Source organism: Eurytemora carolleeae, unplaced genomic scaffold (assembly GCF_000591075.1).
Source record: "Eurytemora carolleeae unplaced genomic scaffold, Eaff_2.0 scaffold1325, whole genome shotgun sequence".
In the NCBI taxonomy this organism is placed as follows: Eukaryota; Metazoa; Arthropoda; class Copepoda; order Calanoida; family Temoridae; genus Eurytemora; species Eurytemora carolleeae.
In genome coordinates, this window is record NW_019397343.1 from 38,276 (window position 1) to 43,984 (window position 5,709).

At 32.1% G+C, this 5,709-nt stretch overlaps 1 long non-coding RNA gene across 1 annotated transcript; it reads left to right on the forward strand.

The window, feature by feature from the left end:
- Positions 1–854: 854 nt before the first annotated feature.
- Positions 855–3,978, forward strand: LOC111713648 (uncharacterized). The gene is made up of 5 exons (XR_002767759.1): positions 855–965; positions 1,808–1,863; positions 1,927–1,979; positions 2,710–2,773; positions 3,912–3,978. It is a non-coding gene; the product is annotated as an uncharacterized LOC111713648 (long non-coding RNA).
- The last annotated feature ends 1,731 nt before the right edge of the window (positions 3,979–5,709 follow it).

Here is a 5,709-nt window from a genome sequence, read left to right on the forward strand (position 1 = left end):
ACAAGTTAATGTTGTAAAAAAGCTCAAACTTTGATTGGTGAGTTCGGTAGAACCATGGGAATATTCTTTGCTTGGCTTTAAAGTTTTAAGTAGAGAAGGTCGACTTTTGTAGAAAAAAAAACTCAGTATTCAGGCAAAGCGGGGTTTCTGCGCTGTAGTAAACGTATAAATTGACATAAGAAATTCCAATAATGTATATCCAATAATATAAAAAATAGCTCTTGAATAAGAGAATTTATTATTGAAAACATGAAAGATATCAATCTTACCTGCAAAGGAATTGAGTCTTTGTAACAAAATCAAATATTTAAACCCCAATATCTTTAGAACCCGTTGTTGTAAACCTTTGATATTTCAAATTCTGATTATTTGATTTAACAGAATTCATAGTTTGAAATATCTAAGGTCTACAACGTTTGGCTCCAAAGATATTGTGATTAGAAAATCAGGGTTTGTTGCAAAGACTCAATTCCTTAACTTTATTTATAAAAATGTCGCTTAACTTTCAAGCAACTGTTTTATTACTAGTTACAATTACTTTATTTGTAATTAGAATTATTACATCAGGTTTACTACAATTTCCATAGATCCTATAGTGATAACCAGATAACAATGGAATATGAAGAAGACATTACAGGAATATTTAAGTTTATTTGATTTTGTTACAAAGCAAATAATTTTACTTTTAGTGAAATAGGTTTGTTTACAGTTACACTGCACAATTGCTGTGTCAATGTGTCATATGCTCATAAGACCTCATTTCAGAATTTTCTGGTTATCACTGTATAGCGATATTTCCCGATAAAAAGATAGAAAGAAGATGGCAGTCAGTCCGTTGATCAGTCTGAATTATATATTGTAAAAGATAGTGACTGTTCTAAAGAGGACAGGTCAGTTTAGGAATACAGTAATTGTGTTCCTATCAGACAACGGAGCTACCGGACACTTGAATAAGGAAATACAAGGTACAAGTTAATCCTACACCCCCCCCCCCNAAAATCTGCTGTATCTTACTCAAATCTGAGAGTTTAACAGTTACTTAAATGTTTTCTTCTCCAGTTAAGGAAGCTTCAGATAAGTTTAATTTTGATATTATTTGTACTAAAAGACTAAATATACAATTTATTGTAAACTTATGTATAAAGAAAAATGCTCAAAAGTACATAGTGGATTCAGGCGAGATTTGAAATACTTGATATTTTAGGCCCTCCATGAAATATTTTCAGTTCAACGTGAATCTGTTACTATACCATCATAGATTTACACCATATAATGATTTTTTAGAATCTAAAACCCTCAAGACCCTATATTTAACTAGTTGGTGATAACTTTAAAATGGGGTCACTAATAACCAAGGTACTAATGTAAGGAAAGTTAATTGCGGTGGCGTATGCTCTGCGTACATATTGAAACCAGTTCTCTCTGGGCGGAATTTGTAAACAAGAATAGATGCATCAGTGTTCGTCTAGTATCCGAGGAGGATTAAAGCATTTAATTTTGATAATTTGAAATTCACATAATAGTTTCCTATGTCCAGAATATTTCATAGATTTTTAATGTAAAAGATGATCGCCCATGTCAGGCTTCGACAACCGTATTGTGTTTACATTACCGCCCAAAGACAGTACACTGCAGTACAAAAAATGCGTTAAACTCTGAAATAACTTTCCTTGCATTAAATCCTTGGAAGACCCTATATTTGACTAGTTGGGGTCTCTAAGAGCTAAGTTACATAAACACATCTAAACAAGTCTTTTTATGGAGTAACTTTCTTAATTCTAAAAAATCTAATTTCATGATATTTTAGATTACAATTTTCCCCTGAGAGGGTTTAAGGGTACATTGTATGAAGGAGGAACTAAGGTACAAATATAATAAACTAATCCTAAAAGCATATAAATACTTTTCAAGATTTTATATTTTTAGATTCCCGCATTTATTTATAGTCCTTTGCTGAACAAATCCGCCAAAGGGTCTAGGTATGTTTTTTACTTAATGATCCATCTCGCTATGTACTGTACAATGTACTGTACACTGTACTGTACACTGTACTGTACACTGTATTGTACACTGTACTGTACACTGTATTGTACACTGTACTGTACACTGGACTTTACACTGTACTTTACACTGTACTGTACACTGTACTGTACACTGTACTGTACACTGTACTGTACACTGCACTGTACACTGTACAGTGTACACTATGCACAGTAAATGACCATGGGAACTAAATGCAACTCCTTAATTGTCTTTAAATTTAATTTTAATTATAGTTCGTTCTATTTCAGTTAAAACATTTAACACAGAAAACTTCTAGTCTCCGTATTTTCAAAATGTGATCTAGTATTTTTGTACCTATAAAGTGGACGGTGAAGTTTCCAATCACAACTCAGACTGTTCTCGAATTGAGCGCAATTGTACGGAATTATGCGGAATTGGGAGGAGTTTACAGTAAAATCCACTTGCGTTGGAAACCCTAGTTGACAGTGAAAGTTTTTCCATATTTGTTCATAACGGTATCCTTAAAAACTTTGTCCTTTTGTATAGATAAAAAATCTATTTTTAAAAATTGTTTATTTGGGGTTTTTCTGCTTTAAGTAACTGCTTGCAGTATGAATTTCTTGCTCCGGAAATAATCAATTTTTAACACTTTTATTGATTAGATAAAAATTTCGAGTGCACATTTGTCAATAAATTTTTGTTCAGATATAATGGACTCATGCATATGGTTGATGTGTTCCCTACCCTTCTTAGGCTCACACAAGTGAAGGTGAAATTCTTTTTTTACTATTTCAAAATTTGACTTTATCGGTCTCCTATACACTTGCTAAATTTTGTTGATAACAGTATTTTCAAGATTTGTAGTCACAAGTTCAATCACTCAACATTCTTAGCTATAATGAGAAATTTTTTACACTTCACTTAGGCAGCAAAAGGAAAAAATCTTTGATTTTCTTGTGAAAAATTGAAAACTTAAGCTCTTACATTTCCAATCAAAGGAAGAAAATGACCAAAATTTGTCTTGGTGATTCTTGTTTTTGTTATAATATCAGGATTGGCATATTTAGTGACCTGCTGAGGCCTTGCTAAGGTCTTGAGGAAAGAGAAAAACGCTTAGCCTCAACGCCTGACCTTCATAGTTGTTTATTCTTGCAGTAGCCTTGTATGGCTACTGAAGTCAGCCTCGAATTTGAAGTCTCGCAACGCCTTGGTTTAACCTCACCAACTCACGTATACTTTCATATGGGCCTAGACATGTACATTACAATACTATAGTTTTGGTAAAAGTAAATATTTCCATTTACTGTTATAGCGCCGACATAAGGATTTATCTCTTATTGGATAATGAGCTAGATAGAAAGATAGATGGTACCACCATGCAATTTCTATTGGTTCAGAATAGACAACAAACACATGACTGAACCCTGATTGGATCAGGTGCTAATGGACTCGGCATACAGGAGTGACAATACACCTTAAAAATGCAACTCTGAAGTTAAAAAAGAGTAATTGGCAAAATACTGCTTGATTTTTGTGAAACTGTGCGCGCACATCTTGGTTTGCAGTAGCCAGGAGTTATTTTTGAAGTAGAACTGTCAACGGAATAATCATCTGATCTTTTCAGATTTAGAGTGATAACCAGAGAACTCTGGAATAGGAAGACGACTTTTAGTTTGAAGTTTTGACTTTAATTAGTCCAATAAAGATGGGACACAGAAATTGTTCAGTCTAAACAGGACCATTTCACTTGATGAGATTTAATTAGTGTATATTAAAACTATTTGCTTTGTAACAACATCAAATACACTTAAGTATTTCTATAAAGTCGTCTTCCTATCACGGAGTTTTCTGTTTATCTCTGTAAGAGTTGGATTACTATATTGATAATGATTTCTTCCTATTCTAAGGTCCCTACAGGATTGGATGGGGTAGATCAGTGGGATGCAATAAATGGAAATTCTGAAAGTCCTAGGTGATTATTAATATAACTATTATTATTATTATTATTAGGTTTAAAGAGTACAATTATGAATCGGACATGCCGTTCTACAGATGGGGGCTCACTTGAAATTACGCATACAGTCCCTTTAAGATGTCAATTTCTGTCGTATATTGGATTCCATATTTTTATACTGAATAAAAATATACATTTGCTCATAAATTAATTTTACAGAAAAAGGAAAAATAATTTTTTTTTTAAGATTGTTGTTCGAGACTCCCGGTATAAACTGATCTGGGGACAAGTTAATGTTGTAAAAAAGTAAGGTTTAAAGGGATTGTTTGCGTAGTTTCAAGTGACCCTTCAATACCAGGCAAGTCTGCCCCTTTGGTAAAAGTAAATTCAACCTATATGAAGCATAAAGTCTGACCGCGTCAACCTTGTTGCACCGGCTAGTCCTGTCCATAGAGCTAGGGCGGATACAGGGGGGGAGNTCACAACGGTACCCTTTAAAGCTTCGTCTGATCATGAATAAATGAGATATCCATTTTTAAAACTTTTTATTTTTATTTGTGGGTCTCTGTTAAAGTGACTTGCGCAGTTCTTCGTTAAAATAAAAAATGGAGAAATTCACAGAAATAAACCCTTCCAGAGTCATGAAAAACGAAGTTTTCTTCCACATTTTCAAATAGATTAATTTTTCAAGGGTACTGTTGTACTTCGGGCATTCCATGGAGGGTTACGCTTACTGTCCCTTTAAAATTATTTTATTTGTTATATTCAATTTATGACTCTGTACATTAAAGGAAAATATACATTTCTGATTTATTTTTTTTACAATTATCAAAAGATTGGTTTAGAGAGGCTATTCGAATAAGATTTTTTTGATAAAAGTTGAAATAGTTGGGTTTTACTTTTGCATATTTGTAAAATAATAGATATGTCCACGTAAGATAAAAATCTGTTCTCATTTTAAAATAGTTGATTTTCTTAACTTTAATAAACTAGCAACCACAGACTCAAATTTTCCAATTATCTTTGCAACCAGACGATGTAAACCTTTGATATCTCAAACTTAGACTATTTGATCTAACAGCATTTCTAGTTTAAAAAATCAAAGACCTATATCAACATCGGGTTGCAAGTATATAAAAATTATGAATTCAGAGTTTGTGGCAAAAACAAAGTTCCTTGACAGGTCAAACTTTCTACGATAACCGTTTTAATCTTTTTTATTTAAATGTAGATTCCAGTTTGGCAGAGAGTACTCAGGACTCTGCTTTAATGAAAAGGTATTATTCACTGGAAATATTTTTTAACAATTTATTATTTAAAAAAAATTTATTTTTATAAATTGGGTACAGTTAATAAAACAATTCTAATTTGATTATTCTTGTCATATTATCCCTCCTTCGTCATTCTTTTTTTTTTGACTCTCTCATAATTTTGAAAAAAAATTTGGAATGAAAGGTGTTGCATGTAAGTTGCATGTAAAATTGAAATCTTATATGTTTTAAAAATTTAAAACTAATTGAGCTATGATGTCATAAAGTCGTACCAGTGATTGGGACATTTTTTAGACAGATAAAAAAATATAGATGGGTAATTCATAGAAATGTCCTGTCAATGAAATGTCCTAATAATAAAATGTCCTAATAATGAAATGCCCTAATAATGAAATGTCCTAATAATGAAATGTCCTAATAATGAAATGTCCTAATAATGAAATGTCCTAATAATGAAATGTCCTAATAATGAAATGTCCT